Source organism: Pan troglodytes, chromosome 1, assembly GCF_028858775.2.
Source record: "Pan troglodytes isolate AG18354 chromosome 1, NHGRI_mPanTro3-v2.0_pri, whole genome shotgun sequence".
NCBI classification, from domain to species: Eukaryota; Metazoa; Chordata; class Mammalia; order Primates; family Hominidae; genus Pan; species Pan troglodytes.
The window spans coordinates 60,256,094-60,277,603 of record NC_072398.2 but is presented as its reverse complement, the minus strand read 5'-3'; the positions used below and the strand labels follow the sequence as shown (position 1 = coordinate 60,277,603).

At 34.4% G+C, this 21,510-nt stretch overlaps 1 long non-coding RNA gene across 1 annotated transcript in view; it reads left to right on the top strand.

Annotated features, from left to right (window-relative positions):
• Nucleotides 1–6,451: 6,451 nt before the first annotated feature.
• Nucleotides 6,452–21,510, top strand: part of LOC129135717 (uncharacterized) — a 31,910-nt gene continuing 16,851 nt past the window's right edge. The window contains exons 1-2 of the long non-coding RNA XR_008536745.2: nt 6,452–6,719; nt 9,764–9,935. This is a non-coding gene — a long non-coding RNA (uncharacterized LOC129135717). The remainder of the gene's footprint in view (nt 6,720–9,763; nt 9,936–21,510) is intronic.

The window sequence follows — 21,510 nt, the reverse complement described above, 5'->3', positions numbered from 1 at the left end:
GTGAGTGTTAAGCTCATAAAAGCGGTGTGGACCCAAAGAGTGAGCAGTAGCAAGGTTTATTGCAAAGAGTGAAAACAAAGCTTCCACAGTGTGGAAGGCGACCCGAGCAGGTTGCCACTGCTGGCTCTGGCAGCGTGCTTTTATTCTCTTATCTGGCCCCACCCACATCCTGCTGATTGTTAGAGACAAGTGCTCTGTTTTGACATGGCGCAGATTGGTGTGTTTACAATCTCTGAGCTAGACACAAAGGTTCTCCACGTCCCCCCCCAGATTAGCTAGATACAGAGTGTCCATTGGTGCATTCACAAACCCTGAGCTAGACACAGGGTGCTGATTGGTGTGTTTACAAACCTTGAGCTAGGTACAGAGTGCTGATTGGTGTATTTACAATCCCTGAGCTAGACATAAAGGTTCTCCAAGGCCCCACCAGAGTAGCTAGATACAGAGTGTCGATTGGTGCATTCACAAACCCTGAGGTAGACACAGGGTGCTGATTGGTGTATTTACAATCCCTGAGCTAGACCTAAAGGTTCTCCACGTCCCCACCAGACTCAGGAGCCCAGCTGGCTTCACCCAGTGGATCCTGCACTGGGGCTGCAGGTGGAGCTGCCTGCCAGTCCCTCGCTGTGCGCCGGCACTCCTCAGCCCTTGGGTGGTCGATGAGACTGGGCGCTTTGGAGCAGGGGGTAGCGCTCATCCGGGAGGCTCGGGCCGCACGGGAGCCCATGGAGTGGGTGGGAGGCTCAGGCATGGGGGGCTGCAGGTCCAGAGCCCTGCCCCGCGGGAAGGCAGCTAAGGCCCGGTGAGAAATCGAGCGCAGCGCCGGTGAGTTGGCACTGCTGGGGGACCCAGTACACCCTCCGCAGCCGCTGGCCGGGTGCTAAGCCCCTCATTGCCGGGGGCCGGCAGGGCCGGCCGGCTGCTCCCAGTGCGGGGCCCACCAAGCCCACGCCCACCCGGAACTCCAGCTGGCCCGCAAGCGCGCGCACAGCCCCAGTGCCCGCTGGCGCCTCTCCCTCCACACCTCCCTGCAAGCTGAGGGAGCAGGCTCCGGCCTTGGCCAGCCCAGAAAGGGGCTGCCACAGTGCAGCGGTGGACTGAAGGGCTCCTCAAGCGCCGCCAAAGTGGGAGCCCAGGCAGAGGAGGCGCCGAGAGCGAGCGAAGGCTGTGAGGACTGCTAGCACGCTGTCACCTCTCAGTATGCTTTCTCTTGTCTGAAGAATAAATCTTGTGAAAACTGTTACTTTTAAATGTATATTTTAATGATATAAAAATTATAAATTTTGTACTTTTAAATCAAGGGCAACAGTAAAGTGGGTGTAGAAGGAAGGTTAAAATTTTTTATTTTTATTTTTATTTTTAATAGAACACCAAATTAACGCAAACAATTATCCATGGGATTAATACAGATTCATCTGTATATCAAACCACCCAAACATACGTACATGAGCATTTTAAATACAGTCATTTGAATAAGAAGCTAAAAATAAGTGGTATACTAGTTTTAAGTTACTTTAACAATAAGAAGTAATAATTCTACATGAACCTATGGACCTTGTTACATTATTCCCTTAGCAATATAATTTTTTTCAAAGTGAATCAAGATGACATATTTTGATGAGAGTTGATTATTTCAATAATTTGATTGGATTCTTTATTATTATTAAAATTCCCAATGATGTTTAAACTTAAATTATATTTAAATTGATCGAAAATGTGTATTTAATCTATAGTACACATACATAAAAACAAACCTAAAAATCGGATCACTTTTGGCTACCTGTTGGCTAGCATAAAATCTGGAAATTTCATTTTATCTACTAAATTTGAAACTTTAGGATCATATAATCTTAGAGCTTACGGGTATCAGGTCTTAGTTTTACTTTTCACAGATCAAATCCATAATATTGAAGTATCAGGAAGGTCGAGAAAATATTTTCAAATCATTAATTACTTGTTGACACGAGGAATTGAAGTAATCATAAATTTGTTATTTAAGAAAGTCCTAAAAATCATTACATATTTTGCTCAATGTGTGAGAAGATGTGAAGCACCCCTTTACCGACATCTAAAACACTGTTCATGAGCCACCATGTAGAAAATCTATTTGTAAATTGTATGGTGGTTGAGTTGCTCTGAAAGTCAGATTTTAAAGAATTTGTGGAGTTTTAGGTTTTGTGGTTTTGATTTAACACTGTTGAAAGAAAGTGGAGTTAAAGCCATACAAGCAGACAAGGGGAGAAGAGCCAGAGAAATGGCATAAATTTGAAGCTTTTTAAATTGAAGGACAAGGGGAATGCTCTGTGTTGAAATGATAAGAAGACAATTTAAGAGCCTGGATATTAACTTCTAAATGTATCTTTCTGTAATTAACCTCCCCCACCATCCCCCCCGCACAGGTATACAATTATTTTATAAAATCTATTAGACTCAGGAAAGTGACAGATGGGTGGTGGTTTGTTGCTGTTTTTATCCAAGAGGCTAAGATAGTCAAGAGGTGTCTGTTTAAGGGCATAAGCTTTGGAATATAACTCCCTGAGTTCAAATTCTTTTTTCTCTTACATGAGTTATTTAACCTCCAAAACTCAGTTTCCTCCTCTGCAAAAAGGGAAGAATTGTTATGAAATTAAAATAAGAGATTCCGCATGTAAAGTGGTTCATTATTTTCTAGAACTTGTTTAACACCGGATGAATGCCATTTTAAGTGTAGATTTCTCATGCAGACTCAATGTGGAATGGAACTTAAGTATTACTTACATAGCATGCATATAAACAAGAGCAAAGCGTTAGAGGAAATTCAACCTTCACTTTCACTCCCATCTGGTCCTGGAAATTCAGTAAGTTGTTAACAAAGGTAGTTGGCATATTTAACAACGTTCAACAAGGTTACCTTCTTTTCCCAAGGGCCAAAGTAAACTCTTCTGATGACTCATTCGCAAATTACTTTTAATATAAGAGAGATTGTTCATCAGGTATACCAATAGAGGATGAAAATATCTATTATAAAAATTAATATTAAATATTCTAAAAATAGCATGATTTACTGATTTGGTAATCATTTTCTATGAAAGATATTGAAAAACTTGAAAAGTAAGATGAATTGTAATAATTTGATTTTACAATATTGATGGTACTGAAAATTAACTGAAGAATTATGATTGGACATTAGTAACTGTGGCAGATGCTGTAATGTGCCACTTAATTTCTCCTTCAAAGAAGAATCTGTTGCCTCAGTACAGAGAGGGCTGTTAAAAGTTTGCCTTCAGCTATCAGCTCCTTCAGAAATTGCGTCAGCTGCACAGAGCTGCCTTCCCAACACCACTTCCCTCCGCAGGGTGTCCACATCAAATAATTGATCCACTCAGGAGATTAAAGGCCTTGACATTAAGGCCTGACTTGGGACAACCCTGAAGGGCCCTTTCGGTTCCAGAACTCGTAGTGGGGATGGCCAAAGCTGTCAGTAGGCCTGTATCACAGCTAGCTTCTTTCTCTAGCCATTCCTGCTCCCTTCCCTTCAGTTCCAGTTATGTTAAGCCTGAGAGCCCACCTAAATAAATTTATCCTGAGCTATAAACTCCTCAGTTGGCTCCCTGGGAAACCCAAACTGGAAAAAATAGCAATAGTATTAATAATAATATATTATTATATTTATTGAATGATTGTCATGTGCCATGTATCTTGCTATCTGCTGTGCATTGCCTTTCTAAATCAGTGTCTAGAGAAACCTTAAGTTAAGGTACATACTTTACTTATTTTACAGATGGAAACAAGGAGAATTAGAGAAATTAAGCAATTTGCCTAAAGTGAAACTAATGACTTGGATTAATAGGTAGGTAGTGTGCAATTAGTATAGATCTTCTTGAAGTATCAGTATTGTTTCCAAGTATTACTTTTTAAAACTAGTGAAACGTATTTTCCAAAAGTGTTTTGTTCATATGTAGACAAAGTATTATATAACATATGTTACAGAATACTTGAATAATTTGGTATAATATCACCAATGGATGTGAACTTTTCAGATGTATATTATTTAAGTATGCAGAATATGATTCTATTCACTCTATGCAAATGTAAATGTACAGTGTTAAGAACATAATAAAAGCATATTTTAAATTTTTTATGAATATTTTTAGCATGATATATATAACATTTTGTTCAGATCTAGGTTTGTAGTTTTACAAAACAATGTCAATATCTCTTGAAAACTGGCAAACTTCTATGTTAACGATGTTGGTAAATTATGGTTTTAAATGTTTGATATGAATACTCAAGACTTAAAAGTGGTAGATGGATTAGGCCCCGGTACTCCTGAAACTGTCTAATGGAAAAAAAATAAAAAGAATGAAAAAAAGAAAAAAACATAGCCCAAAGTTAATAAGAAAAAGTTATCTGCTTCTTGTGAAAATACAGTATTTCTTTCTCATCTTTTTCTTTCATAAACTGTCAGGATTGCAGTGAGGCTGATAGCAGCTCATAAGATTGCTATCTTTACTAAGTAGTTCTATAGTAAATTGGGAATAACTTTAAATTTAATGACTACAAATAACGTTCTAAATTGGTTGGTTTGCTGAAAAATAAAATCATGGAGAACAAAGAATAAAACTACTATAATAAAGCACTTCCTGATTATAAAATTGAGCTAAATGGTTTTCTATGCGGAATAAAAGAGAGTCATTTTCAATTATTCCAAAAATTACCTGATGATAAACTTAATATAAGATGCACTTGTGTTCTATAATTCATTGCTATTAATTTTCAAATAAAAATATTTGAATAAAAGTGCTTTGCAATGATTTATTTCTGATTACTTTCTTAAAAGTGTTATATTTTCCAGTTTAGTATATTTCATTTTAATGCTTTATTACTTATCTATGCTTTCAAATTTATGTAAGTTTCTATTTTGTGTTCTCACTCAAGAAGAATTCGGAGACAGGCTACTGGGAATTCATTTGCATAAGTACAACCTAAATCCTTTTGAAGAAATTGGTGAAGAGAGATTTCGGTCTGTCAGTCAAGCCTTTAAGGCACAGATATTAAATGGCTTTAAAAGAAGAGACAGATTGAAAACAAAACAAACACACTAATAACTACTTGGATCCAGAATATTTTAAGAAGGCGTGAAAATTTTTTGGGTAGTATAAAACAAAGCACTGGATTTATGAGTCAAAAGAAAAAAGAAAAGTTAATATTCTTAGTAGGCCACTTTCTCTGGTTAACTTTAGTAAATACTTTCCTTTATTTATTAATAAAGTATTCTTTATTCTATTTTATTTTATCATTTAGGTTGACTTCCACAATGATGAGGAAACTAATATTTAATTGTCTTAATATTTAATAAGACAATACTTGCTAATTACCAGTCATAGTAGTAGGTATTTTATATTTTTTAACTTGTTGAATAAGTACAGTTATCTTGACATGGTTATTAGTAGCCTCATCTTAGCTTACTAATGTTCCTCACAGACGATCAGGAACCTAGTTCATAGGTAACCTAGATGGGATTTGAATTTGTGTCTTCCTGACTTCAAAGTTTATTATATTTCCACTGTAGCACACCACACTCATATTTTGAGTTTGTTCTCAAAGTAATAAACAAGATGAAAAAAAAAGCAACTAAAAATTAAATGAGGTTCATAGTCTGGGATCTATAGTTACTGAACTAATCTTGTCACTATTTCATATTCTTTCTTTGAAAATTAATAGGCACACAGTTTGGACTGACTATAGTGACTTTTTTGTTTCCCATGAATTTTCTGAGTGAAAGCCATAAAATCCAGGTAGCATGAGCTTGCATCGTATGTATATACTACTACATAACCCTAATCTTACACTTCTCTTTGCAAATGACAATATTTCACTAAAAGTGACTTAAAATTATATCGATCATTATGTTGAATTTATGACATGTCCTAATTAATACTAACAACTATTCTAGAAAACCGCGAAGGCAAAAATACCAAACAATGACCAAATTCTTTTGATTTGAATGCGTGTGCTTAAAAATGAAATTCATGCAGGATTTTTCTTGACCCCTTCATGGGACTTGCAGTGGGGGAGACCTGTTCACTCAGCCCACAGCGCTCAACCCCTCGTGTGAGGGAGCATGTGAGTGTGTGAGTGTGGGCAATGGCCAGCCCCTTTGGGCACCAGCAGGAGCAAGCTCCATTTGCACCCAGCGGCCAGACTAGGCCTGAGTGAATAAGCGCAGGATCTGGCTAGCTATTTTAGGTACTGGCAGGAGCAAGGTCTATGCAGGCCCCATGGTGGTGTCCAGGTGGGGGTGTCTGTGACCCTGTTACAATGCTGTCTTAGCTCTGTTGTCCATGGTCAGAAGTGTGTTATCAGCTCAGTTGGCCCCATGCCTAGTCACATGGGGTGGCTGCCCTCTGCCAGCTAGAACAAAGGGCCAGTGTGACAACCTCTTTTTAGGTACCCACCCTTAGTGGATACCAGAGCTCTTGCCTAGCATCCAAGAAAAATGAGGTTACATGGACACTTGAAGGATTGTGGAGGCAGATAATTTTACTTAGCAATGGAAATGGCTGTCAGTGGAGAGAGGAGCTACAGGGGACCAGAAGGACAAGTCATCTTCCCCTGAAGTCCAGCGGTCTCCAGCCAGCTCTTCCTTGAAGTCAAGCCATCTCTCCGAAGTCAAGCCATCTCTCCTCCTAAGTCCAGCCATCCCTCTAAAGTCAAGTCACCTCTCTCTCTTCTACTGAGTGAGTCTGGGGCACAGGATGGGTTGAGTGAGTGGTTGTAGGTAGTTTTGGAAAAGGCAACATTCTATTGGTAAAAAGACATTATTCAGAAAAAAATGATTGGGAGAGCAGACAAACAGGGATAGAAATTTTCACTTTGGGCCATGGGTTTCAGGCTTTTCTGCATGAAGGTAGGGTAACACAAGGGACCCGCCCCTGTCTGCCTAGAATTTCTGTCTTCTGCCTCTACCAAAATAATCCAATATTATTTTATCCTTGAAATATTTTCTGTCACATATGATTCTACTTAAAGCCTTCTGAAACTAAACTTCCTGGAATATCTTCTCTCTTTTTCCTTTTCTCTGCCTTTTTCTGTTTCTCTTCCTCTATTTCCTCTCTCTTTCTCTCTCTCACTCCTTCTCTCTGTCTCTAAATATATATTATATAAATATATTTATATTATATATAATATAATATATATTATATAAATATATTTATATTATATATAATATAATATATATTATATAAATATATTTATATTATATATAATATAATATATATAATATAAATATATTTATATTATATATAATATAATATATATAATATAAATATATTTATATTATATATAATATAATATATATTATATAAATATATTAATATTTATGTAATATAATATAATTATATAAATATATTATATTATATATAATATAATATATATTATATAAATATATTATATTATATATAATATAAATATATTTATATTATATAAAATATAATATATATAATATAAATATATTTATATTATATAAAATATAATATATATTATATAAATATATTTATATTATATAAAATATAATATATATTATATAAATATATTTATATTATATAAAATATAATATATATTATATAAATATATTTATATTATATAAAATATAATATATATTATATAAATATATTTATATTATATAAAATATAATATATATTATATAAATATATTTATATTATATAAAATATAATATATATTATATAAATATATTTATATTATATAAAATATAATATATATTATATAAATATATTTATATTATATAAAATATAATATATATTATATAAATATATTTATATTATATAAAATATAATATATATTATATAAATATATTTATATTATATAAAATATAATATATATTATATAAATATATTTATATTATATAAAATATATATTATATAAATATATTTATATTATATAAAATATATATTATATAAATATATTTATATTATATAAAATATAATATATATTATATTATATAAATATATTTATATTATATAAAATATATATATTATATTATATTATATATATAAATATATATTATATTATATAAATATATTTATATTATATAAATATATTTATATTATATAAAATATAATATATATTATATAAAATATAATATATATTATATTATATAAATATATTTATATTATATAAATATATTTATATTATATAAAATATAATATATATTATATTATATAAATATATTTATATTGTACAAAATATAATATATATTATATTATATAAATATATTTATATTGTACAAAATATAATATATATTATATTATATAAATATATTTATATTGTACAAAATATAATATATATTATATTATACAAAATATATATTTATATTATACAAAATATAATATATATTTATATTATACAAAATATAATATATTTATATTATACAAAATATATTTATATTATATAAAATATATATTTATATTAGAATATATATAGTGTGTATATATATAAATATTTCAACTTTAACTTCTCCATATACTCATTTACTTTAAAAGTTTGTTTCTTTTGTTAAGAAACAAAACCTAAAACATGAACCAAATAAATTTGTCTTAAGCTTTTACATCTTTTTCATGTAAAAGAAACTCACATGGCACACAAACGTCTTAGAATTACTAATCCAGAAGGAAGATCTTTAGAAGTTAAATCTAAATCCTGGGGTCTAGAATGCAACTGAATTTTACAATCAAAAGATTTTCCTAAAGCAAGCACACACACACACACACACACACACACACATACACACACAAAGATTAAAATCTGACATCAAAATTCAGGATTTAATGGGGCTTATTGTCCTAGAGCAAGTTTAATACCAATTATTTGACTTGATTATTATTACTTCAGATACAAAATGTATTTAAAGGAAACAAGGAAGAAAACAATAAGACAGGATTCATGTAAACCAACTGTATTTATTTATTTTTAATAATCTTGATAGCACAAGAAACGTAAAAAACACATGGCATAAGAGCATTTTAGAAGTTTTTTATCTCAGAGTAAACAGGCTAAGATTCAAAGTCGCAATCAAAATACAGTGAAATCAATTTGAGATTTTAAAATTAGGCTTCAGGAAACTTTAACACAATATTCTGTGGTAGAAAAAACTAACAAGGTAAAGGGAGATTTGTACTGTTTTTTGAAAATGCATTCATACTTGAAATAGGAGATCTAGTCAGAAAAAAATAATAAATATTTTGGAAGGCAAATCATGTAATTAGAAGCTCTCCTATATGTGCCTGAACATTTTCAAAGAGCCCTAGAAAAATAAATGTTACTACTAAAAGCCCAATAATGTCCCTTTACATAATGCCTTCTCCCCCTCAAAATGTTTACATATATCCTTTTATTCTACGAATTGAGAAGGAACAAATGAAACACCCAGTACATATATATTGCAAACATGCTGCAAAGGTACATTGAAACTCAATATTCCTCATCATAAACCTTACACCAGAATTTTAAGGATATGTACTTTCCTTGTGGGGTCATGCTAGTAATACATGAGAGAACTCTCTGATTCTTGTAGTACTTGTCTATTATTAGTTTCTGCTATAACAATTACCACAAACTTAGAGTTTTATATTTAAAAATAAGCAATATGTACAATTTGGGAAGTCAGGAGGTCAAAATAAGTCTCGCTGAGCTACAGTTAAGGTGTCAGCAGGGCTGGTTTATTCCGGAGGCTCCATGGGATAATTTATTTTCTTTCTTTTTTCAGGATCTGGAGCCACCTGCATTCCTTGAATCATGATCATCTTCCTTGTTCAAAGCACATTATTCCAACCACTGCTTATGTCATCACATCTCTTTTCTGAGACTGTGACCTGCTTGCCTCCCTGTTATGGGAACCCATATGATTCTGCTCGACTGTCCTTAGTAAAATTATACAGGTAATCTCTCTATTCCAAGGTCCTTAACTTAATCACATCTGCAAAATCTTTTTTTTTTTTTTTGCTATGTAAGATGATATATTTGTTGGTTAGAAAAATTAGGGTGTGCACATCTTTGAGATGACATTCTGTCTATCACAATTCTATACATTTATTTTCTAATCTGTCTGAATAGTAATAAAATCTTAGGTGAAGAAAGAATATTATCTAAGGGTACATCACAAATAATTCAAAGTTACTTGAGACAAACTACTAAAATAATCATACAAGGATTTCTGATAGTAACATATTTGTTGTGCAATTAGCATCTATATATATATATATATATATTTTTTATTTTTTGACATGGAATTTCACTCTCGTTGCCCAAGCTGGAGTGCAGTGGCATGATATCCGATCACTGCAACCTCCACCTCCTGGGTTCAAGCGATTCTCCTGCCTCAGCCTCCTGAGTAGCTGGGATTACAGGCACGCACCACCACGCCCAGCTAATTTTTGTATTTTTTTTTAGTAGAGATGGGGTTTCACCATGTTGGCCAGGCTGGTCTTGAACTCCTGACCTCAGATGATCTGCCCACCTCGGCTTCCCAAAGTGCTGGGATTACAGGTGTGAGCCACTGAGCCCAGCCCCCTAATTTTTTGAAATAGTAATGCTTCTATGTGTTTGACTAGGATATTGAAACTAACTCCATGAAATATAGAAACCAACAAGTCCTTCATAGAATCTAAAAATACCTGTTCAACAATGTCATATCAAGATACACACATAAATATACAAATACACACATACATGCATATATATACACATTACACGAAAAGTTAAGCCGTGTTCTATAATTTTATCTCAACAATATGTTATATAACAAGATCCACTGTCTATTATAACTCATCATCTCTTAATTCAGTAGCCAAGCTTATCTTTGCTTCAGAACAATTTCAGTCTTCGTTAAATTAATCAACACATCTTTGTTGAACTACGATTACCATTAAATCTAATGTCACCAAGTGTAATCCAATCCTTATTGCTAAGGGAGGGTCCCTAACATCTTCCTGACAATTAATTAATCACAGTACTGTTTGTTTCTTATAATTCTATCTGCCAATGTAACACTCTGATTCAAGAAATACTATTATGCTGATCTATGAGTGAGAAACTCATGATAATATTATTGTATTTTGTTCATGTCTATGCCAAGAATAGATCTTTAGACACCGCTGTAGTTAAGTAAATACTGACAATGTCATTTTTGGTATGTTTCACTTTAAAAAAATGGAAAATTACACAGTTTTAGCCTATTTTTGCAAGAACTACTCTAGACTTCTTTGAAGAATCAAAGCTATTATCAAATTCCAAATTGACTCAGTGGCCAAACTTATGGTCTGCCTGGGGCATTACAAATCACTAAACATGGAAGGCTAAAATGTACTCTAATATTCATGACACTTTTATGTATTTCCTGATTTTGAAATGCTTTAGAAACAAAATTGTGAGTTAACCCTCTCCGTAACATGTTAAAAAATGGACAAGAAATATGTGATTGAATTATTGTCTCAATGCGTCTAACAAAAATATTGAACACACAAAAATGAATGGCACTAGCCCACAGTAAAAAAAAATATATATATATATATACTATAAAAGTTAGAGAAAATGCTTTAGCAAATTGTTATGCTAAATAAAGTGTTCTGACTTAAGTTTTTTTGCAAAGACAAATCCACGGAGACATTTGTAGATTTTGCCATAGATGCACAATCTCTGACTCCTGAGCCTGAAAATATACTAGGAAAAATCAGCTTGTCAGAACAAATGGAAAATAATTAGCAAAGCCAGGTGGCTGTGCATTGGGACCAGAAACCTCAAGTGGACATCATGAGACAACTCTCTAAATAGAGTCAAACACTGCTGGGAAAACCACTCTGAAATAGCAATTCATGATTCATCTGTAACCAACAACATGCAGAAAACGTTGTAAGGGTAGCACATACACGAGAACTGTAGCCTATGGGAAGATACAAGCACCTCTAGATGAATTTTATGTTGCTGCTTCCCAAGATAAGGTAAGAAAATACATTAATGAATATATGTTTATTGTGTTGAAACTTTTGCCTATTTAAAAAGCAGCATACCTGTGCCTTAGCAAACTATGACAATACTTAGATTATTCCAATTTACTTATTTAGTGATGAAGAAGTACATTTTCCCATGACAGTTATGTGTAAACAATACAAAAAAACATTGCCTTTTACTCAGGAGACTCATTGTACTTATTATGGCAAATAATGTGAATAAGATAAAAAATTAAATGAAACATTAGCATATGAATTAGTTGAACTAGCAAATAACCTTGAAATCCCATGGGTTAAAGTACTTTTCTTAGCTGTCATGACAGTGCGTTCTTATCTTTGAGGGAGTCATAGCTTCAGTCTAAGAACTGATTCTGAATTCAATCCTTTACATTTTTATCTATCTAAATGTTGTGAGGAACTTAAGAAGTATAGTCTCTTCTATCAATAATAAGTACAGGATATTTTGACTCTCCAACTATCTAATTGTCTTCTATGTGACTATGATGTATCCTTAATCACTGCCAGATTGATATTGATATTCAATGTAAATTACCTTATGGTGCTCTCCCAATGAAGTTAAAAAACATTTCCCTTTGGGTGTACACTTAACTACTAACATGAGCCATCCTCAAATCATGATAATTAATAAAATAAAATAATTAATAAAGTACTAATAAAGTATTTTAATTAGAGAACCTCCAAAAGCAGTCATAGATGATGATCCAATAACAATGGAAAGCAAATAGCTTAATAAAGTAAACAATTTTCACATAAGACCACCAGAAAAATATTTTGTTTAAATATCTGGAAACAGTGATTGTTACTGTCTCTTTCTCATACTTTGATTATATTTTTTTCTCTTTACTGATTTACTAAAAAAAATACATTTATGACTGGTTATAATTTTGTGTATTCTGTTACCATTATTAAAATTTCCTATTAATTTTTCCCTATTTTTTTTCTCCTGAAACCTGTCCAGAATGCCACATCACATTAAATTGTCATGTCTCCTTAGGCTGCTTTTGACTATGATAGTTTTTCGGACTTTCCTTGTTTTGATAACCTTGATAATTTTGAGCAGTACTGGACAAGTAACTGCGAAATGTTCCTCCATATTTCACATCATTATTCAAATAGGAATTTGTCTAATTTTTTTTCATTAGACTGGAATTATGCATTTTGGAAAAAGAAAATCGTAGTGATAACGTGCCATGTTCATCCTATCTTATCAAGTGTATGTATTATCAACCTGAGTTATCAATGTTGATGTTCATCTTGATCACCTAGGATGAGGTGATGTTTGCCAGGTTTTTTCTACATTAGAGTTACAATTTTTCCACTCTCCATTCGGCAAACTTTGGAAAGAAGTCACTCTATGCAGCCCACAGTTACAGAGTGAGGATTTATGCTACATATCCTTAATGCCAGAATATCTACATAAAAAATTCTTTAAATTCCAGTGAATAGGACATGTTTTTATTCTCTGTCATTCATTAACTAATGTATTAATTCCTTATATTGTCCTGCAACATGGGTGTTAATTTTAAAATTTAGGTTATGTTCCAAAATAATTTTATTTATTTTATTGTTCAAGTTATTCTAGCTTTGGCCATTGGGTGCTCTTTCAGTTGGCTCCTATTTCCCATTGACCTATCCCTACCATTGTAGTGTTTTCTAAGCACTTCATTACTTTCAGACTTTACAAGTTGCTGTAGGCTAATCTTGTGTGTTTTCTTCTCCAGTTATAATGTCAGCCATTTCTCCAATAATTCTTGGCTCCTGTATTGAAATGGTATTGGAAACCAAGATCTGGGTGCTAAGTGTGCTCACTTGGATGACATTGCTTCTAGACCCACTCAGCTAACACAGCAAGGAAATGTATATGTGTGTACTAACCTATGTCCATGCAGATGTCTATAAATACTTATCCATGTAAACATCTGTGTCTATATTAAGATAAACATGAGTTCACACTGATGTTTATAACTCTAATCAGGTACCACATGAATTGTTCTACCTTTCCCTTTACTTGTCTCTGACCTCCTACACTAACAGTGGAAAAACTAACTCATACCACCTGCCATCCATTTACTTAAAAGATTGATTTCATACAGGTATAGCATTCATGATTTTCAATCCACAGCCCTGTGGGAACAACTGCACTACCTACAGTCAAGTGCTTATGTACAGATTTTGCCTTTAGTCTTACAGATTCCTCTTTTTTTCCAAAATTACTTAGGTCAATAACTTTTCTCCTGTTCCTTTCAGTGAGAATGTTCCCAACATTTGTAATACAGGTGTAATATTTTCTCATATTCTATTTTCTATGTTGAGACCTCATAACATATTAGATGATTTTACAAAATTGGCTTACATTAAGTTTCAGTCTTTGTGCTATAAAGTTCTATGTATTCTGACAAATGATGATTGTTATTTATCCATCATTATAATATCACACAGAATAGTGTCAACGTCTTAAATTTGTGTAGTACTTCAGCTTTTCAACCCTACTTTTCCCTGAACCCCAGACAATTTCTGGGTATGGATGAACCATAGTATTTTTTTTAAATCTATGCATCTATGAAAAGATATTTTGGTTGGTTCCAGTTTGGGGCAATTATGAATAGGACAGATATAAAGATTTTCAAGCAAGTTTTTGCGTGAACATAAGTTTTCAAGTCAGTTGAGTAAATACCTAGGGTGTGATTCTTGAATCATATGGTAATACTGTTTAATTTAATAAAATACTTCTAACTTGTATTCTGAAGTGACTGTACCAGCTTGAATTCTCAATAACAATTAATAAGAGTTTTTGTTTCTCCATATACTCTGAACAATTGGTATTGTCAGATGTTTAGATTTTAGCCATTCTAATAGGTGTGTAATAGTACACCATCATTTTTTAGAGTTGCATTTCTCTAATGACAAATAATGTTGAACATCATTTCATATACTTATTTGTTATTTATCTTCTTGCTGAAGTGTCTGTTTATATTTTTACCCATTTTTGTTTTTTTTTTTTATTTTCTATTACATTCAAGGGTAATTGTGCAGGTTTGCTATGTAGGTAAACTTTGTGTCCTGGTTTTTTTTAAGTCTCTGATATATTTTGAGATTTTTTGTTGTTGTGAAAGGTGTAAGTTTCATGTTTAAGTTGACTTTTGGGTTTTCTTTTATTTTGTTTTGCATATGAATGTTGAGTTACTCTCGCTTTATTGTGGAAAGTCTCCATTTAATCATCCTTGTGTTTTGGTTGGAAAGCAGTTCATTCAGTTCAACAAATTCTTTTGAACGTAAACAAGCATAAAATAAGTTAGTATATCTTAAAACCACACACATATAAAAAATAGACAACAGCATATAAATACCTATGTAGGTGTAATTATAATGATTTTTTTTTTAAAAGTATGGATTGATGTTCATCACAAATATGCCCCTTTTTGTCTAACTTTTTATTCCTTTTATGTCTATTAAGGTTGAGAATGTAGTTTTCCTGAAAATCTCCAACAAATCTGATGCTTTCGCTGTGAAGTATGTTTCTTAGCAAGTCTGTCTTGCAGCTCCTTCTAGAAAGTGCTTCTTTGTTAAGTGGTCTCCATGTTACTTCTTAGCTAACATTGGGGAAGCTAGGCTGAACTGCTTCACCCTGTTCACCCTGCTAGGTGAACAGCCTTAAATCCTTGAAAGTGGGTATTATTAGGTAATATGAGGGTGCCTTGATGGCTTCACTGGTGACACAAACATGCACGCACATATACATGGATATATATGTGTGTGTGTATGTATGTGTGTGTGTATATATATAAAACATAAAAATGATATAGGTATATGCATATCTATATATACAAATATAGATATATGTATATATACATATATACAGATACATATCTGCACAAATATATATATACCTCTTTTAGTATTGACAAATACACGCACACATACACACACAAACACACACACACATATATACCTCCATGAACCCCCCATGCCAATCAAGATAGAAAATTTCCGTAACCCCAGAATCTTGTGACAGCTTGCATGCATCCACCCCACTTACCATGGGTAAATATTGATGTGGCTTATGTCCTCATAAATTAGTATTTCCTGTTCTAGAATTTTGCGTACACATATTCATACAAGATGTATTTGGTTGGGTCTGGATTCTATTTCTACACACAATGTCTATGAGTTGTGTTGATGCCTTTGCATTTGTCAGCAGTTTGTTCACTTTTATTTGCTATATAAAAAAGTTAGTATGGGCATTTGAGTACATGTCTTTTCCTGACTTATATTTGTATTTCTTTATGATATTTAAATACATAGGCGTATACTTTCTGATATAAGCATGTGTGCTGAGAACTTTGTAAAAAATTGCTAAACCATTTTGCCATTTCATTTTTACTTTTTAAAATTTCCACCTGAAATATATGAGATATTTCCAATTTCTCCACATTCTTGTCAGTAGTTTGATGTCTTAAAAAAATAACTCTTCTTTTTGGTATGAAATGACATCACATTGTGGATTTATCAATATTCCCTTGATTACTAAAACTACTAAAATATTTTGAAGTATTTATTAGCCATGCTTTTTTTTTGGTGAATGGTTTATTCAACCTGGGTTAACCATTTTCTTCATTTACTTGTCTTCTTTTTGTTGAGATGTGAGAATTCTTGAATAGTGTATCTCTCTCTGTCTCTCAGACACACACATACACCCAAACGCACCTGATTTTTAAAACAAGTAACACTTCCTGATGTTAACATCTACATGTTGTATGCATATCAATAACAGCTAAAATATTAATTTTGAAATTTATTACACTTTTGTTTTTGAAAATAGTAACTGCAAATAAACCAAGATGATAATACTCTTTCTAAGGTATTTAAATCTATGGAAGCCTAACAAACTTAAATCTATAGATGTCTATTTATTGAAGAGCACAAAATGGAAAAAGTTACTATTAGTACTAATATGAATAATGCTTGATATACTCATTTCATTCTCTAGAAAATTATTTCAGTGAGAAGATATTAGTTATTTACATTTGCCTTGTTTGACAAAGTGAAGAAAAAATCATTTTGAGGGGAAAAATACGGAGTCTATAGAGTTTCAAAAACAGATATTCTATGCTGTTTATTTTTACACTAATTCCTCAAGTCTTCTAGAAATAATGTTTTTAAAATATGCCATTAATTATTGGTATAAAGGAACACCTATTTTTCTTTTTTGTAATTCATAACCAGCTGTCATCACACAATCAAATTTTGTGGGAGAAGCTCACAGCCAAGCAAGCCAATGTTCATATAATGGATTGATTTGCAAACTGTTTTCCAGCTCAACACTATCCGCAATACACATTATTTCCTACTACTTGTGAACTTCTAGTATTTTGCATTCCTTCGTTGAAAACAGGAAAAGAGAAGGTCATCGTATTTTCAACATTCTAGATGTAAGCTAAATAATTACAAGTTTAAATAATAAGTTGACCAAATCCAAATTTTCAGGAGCATTGATTAATCATATGCAGTGACATATGATACAAATCATTTGCAAATCACTTTACAAAAAGATTATTAATAAAGTGTTCCTTGATAATAGGAAAGCTTCTTTACAAAAGCCACCTCAGTCTACATCCTTTCCACTAGGCATAATTAAACCTAAATTTTTTTTGAAATAATTATGTCTTTACATAATTAAGCATTTAAATTACTCATTGTTTAGAGCACTACTAAGAGGTGACAGCTGCTGGCAGCCCTCACTCGCTCTTGGCGCCTCCTAGGCCTCCTTGCCCACTCTGGCTGCACTTGAGAAGCCCTTCAGCCTGCAGCTGCACTGTGGGAGTCCCTCTCTGGGCTGGCTGAGGCTGTAGCCGGCTCCCTCTGCTTGCGGGGAGGTGTGGAGGGAGAGGTGCGGGCAGGAACCGGGGCTGTGGGCACGGCACAGCATGGCGCTAGAGGGCCAGCGCGAGCTACGAGTGGGCGTGAGCTACGAGTGGGTGCGGGCTCAGCAGGCCCAGTACTCCGAGCAGCCCGGTGGGTGCGCCGCCCCCAGACAGTGCGGGGCTTAGCACCCGGGCCAGCAGCTGTGGAGGGTGCACTGGGTCCCCCAGCAGTGTTGGCCCGCCAGCGCTGTGCTCGAATTCTCGCCAGGAGTCAGCTGACTCCCGCAGGGCAGGGCTCAGGACCTGCAGCCTGCCATGCCCGAGCCTCCCCGCAGCGTGGGCTCCCGCACTGCCTGAGCCTCCCCAACGACCACTGACCCCTGATCCCAGGCGACCAGTCCCATCCACCGCCCAAGGGCTGAGGAGTGTGGGCACACCGCTAGGGACTGGCGGGCAGCTCTGCCTATGGCCTCTGCTGTGGGATCCACTAGGTGAAGCCAGCTGGGCTCCTGAGTTGGGTGAGGACTTGGAGAACTTTTACGTTTAGCCAGTGGATTGTATATGCACCAATCAGCACTCTGTGTCTAGCTTGAGGTTTGTGGATGCACCAATCAGCACTCTGTATCTAGCTAATCTGCTGGGGACTTGGAAAACCTTTATGTCTAGCTAAAGGATTGTAAATACACCAATCAGCACTCTGTGTCTAGCTCAAGGTTTGTAAACACACCAATCAGCACCGTGTGTCTAGTTCAAGGTTTGTAAACACACCAATCAGTGCTCTGTGTCTAACTCATCTAATGGGGGACTTGGAGAACTTTTGTGTCTAGCTAAAGGATTGTAAATGCACCAATCAGCATTCTGTATCTAGCTCAAGGTTTGTAAATGCACCATTCAGTGCTCTCTGTCTAGCTAATCTAGTGGGGACTTGGAGAATTTTTGTGTCTAGCTAGAGGATTGTAAATACACCAATCAGCACTCTGTGTCTAGCTCAGGGATTGTAAATGCACCAATCAGCACCCTGTCAAAACGGGTCAATTAGCTCTCTGTAAAATGGACCAATCAGCAGGATGTGGGTGGGGCCAGATAAGGGAATAAAAGCAGGCTGCCTGAGCCAGCAGTGGCAACCCGCTTGGGTCCCTTCCCAGATTGTGGAAGCTTTGTTCTTTTGCTTTTTGCAATAAATCTTGCTGCTGCTCACTGTTTGGGTCCACACTGCCTTTATGAGCTGTAACACTCACCATGAAGGTCTACAGCTTCACTCCTGAGGCCAGCGAGACCACGAATCCACCGGGAGGAATGAACAACTCCAGACGCACCGCCTTAAGAGCTGTAACACTGACTGCGAAGGTCTGCAGCTTCGCTCCTGAAGCCAGTGAGACCAGAAACCCACCAGAAGGAAGAAACTCCAAACATGTCTGACCATCAGAAGGAACAAACTCCAGACACACCATCTTTGAGAACTGTAACACTCACCGCGAGGGTCCACGGCTTAATTCTTGAAGTCAGCAAGACCAAGAACCCACCAATTCCAGACACACTACCATATAGAGCAGTGCATTATAAAATATTTTAGGCTTAAGCAAATAAAAAATATTTATATCAAAGAAAATGAGTTCAAAATGTGTTTAACAATATTTGTGTTCTAAATTGTTAATGGCATATTTAAATATTTTCTTTATATGATGAATTAGGAAAACAGTCATGAATAATCACAGTAGATGTAAATGGAACTGTTCTTTGCAAAGTTAAGGTTTTAAAAAGCTTATGTGATGAATATGGGCAAATGAAAATCTATTACAAATAGTCCTATTTGTTTATTATAAATAAACTCTAAAGGTTAATTATTTTCATATGAATTGTGTGTGTGTGTGTGTGTGTATGTGTTATGGTCTATTAAGATCAGGAAGCAAAAATTCAAAGTAAAAATGAGAAAGATGTGGGACTTTCTTCATTAAGCTGGGTTTTGAAATATTTTTACCTTTTCTTGAGTTTTGCATTTCTCATTTTCTTATTTTTACTATTTCATTGAAAGAATATTTTCCTTTTTTCTTTAAAATAATTTATTGAGATATTTGTATATAAATTGCTGTAAATATTTAATGTATACATTTTGAGGAGTTTGGGGGATGTATCTATCCATGAAACCATCACCACCATCAAGGCTATATACATATATGTATCACCTTCCAAAATTTTCTCCTCCTCTCTTTATTATTATTATTGCTTTTTCATGACAAGAAAATTTAATATTTCTTCTCTTAACAAAATTTAATACACTTAAGTTCAGTATTATTATATGTAGGCACTAATATGGTTTGAATGTTTGTCCCCTCCAAATCTCATGTTGAAATTTGATTCTCAGTGTTGGAAGTGGAGCCAAGTGGGAGGTGATAGGACCATGGGAGCATGGGAGCAGTTTTCTCATGAAGAGTTTAGCATGGTATCCTTGCTGGTAAGTGAATTCTCTTTTTCTTTTTTTTTAAGACGGAGTCTTGCTCTGTCGCCCGAGCTGGAGTGCAGTGGCATGATCTCGGCTCACTGAAAGCTCCACCTCTCGGGTTCATGCCATTCTCCTGCCTCAGCCTCTGAGTAGCTGGGACTACAGGCACCCACCACCATTCTCAGCTAACTTTTTTTTTGTATTTTTAGCAGAGATGGGGTTTCACCGTGTTAGCCAGGATGGTCTTGATCTCCTGACCTCGTGATCCACCCACCTCGGCCTCCCAAAATGCTGGGATTACAGGCGTGAGCCACTGTACCCGGCCCCGTGAATTCTCACTCAGTTACTTCACTCATGATCTGGTTGTTTAATAGAGCCTCGGACCTCCCTGTTGTTCTCTTTTCTGCTTCTTCTCTTGCCATGTAACATACAAGCTCCCACTTAACCTTCTTCCAACATTGACCAAAGAAATTAAAGTACATACACAAATAAATTGAAAGATATCCCGTTCATTAATTGAAAGTGATAATATTGTTAAAATGTCTGTTCTACCTATGAACTGAAAGAAAATATTTGCAAACCATATACCTGATAAAGGGTTAATATTCAAAATATCCAAGGAACTTATACCACTGAATAACCAAACAAACAACCAAGTTAGGAAGGGGTATAAAGGGCCAGATACAGTGGCTCACACCTGTAATCTCAACAATTTGGGTACAAAGTTTTAGCTATGCAAATTTTGAAGCGTACAAAGTTTCAGCTATGCAAGACAAATACCCTCTAGAGATCTACAGTATTACAAAGTCTGGTTTTGCATTGCTGTAAAGAACTACTTGAGACTGGGTAATTCATAAAGACAAGAGTTTTAATTGACTCACAGTTCTGCAGGCTGTATAGAAAACCTGGTGTTGGCATTTGCTGAGCTTCTGGTGAGGCCTCAGGGAGATTTTCCTCAATTTTTAATAGTTTTGAGTGTATAGGTTTTTCTCCTCCCTAGTTAACTATATACCCATGAATTTTATTTCTACTCTTGGCCATTATTAATGCAATTTTTAAATTTTTTTGTATAGTTTGTTTATAATGTATAAAATAGCAACTCGTTTTTGTATGTTGATTTTGTATTTGGCCAAGTTAGTAAATTCAGTTTTTAGTTCTAACAGTATTTCTGCTGAAGTTTTTAAGG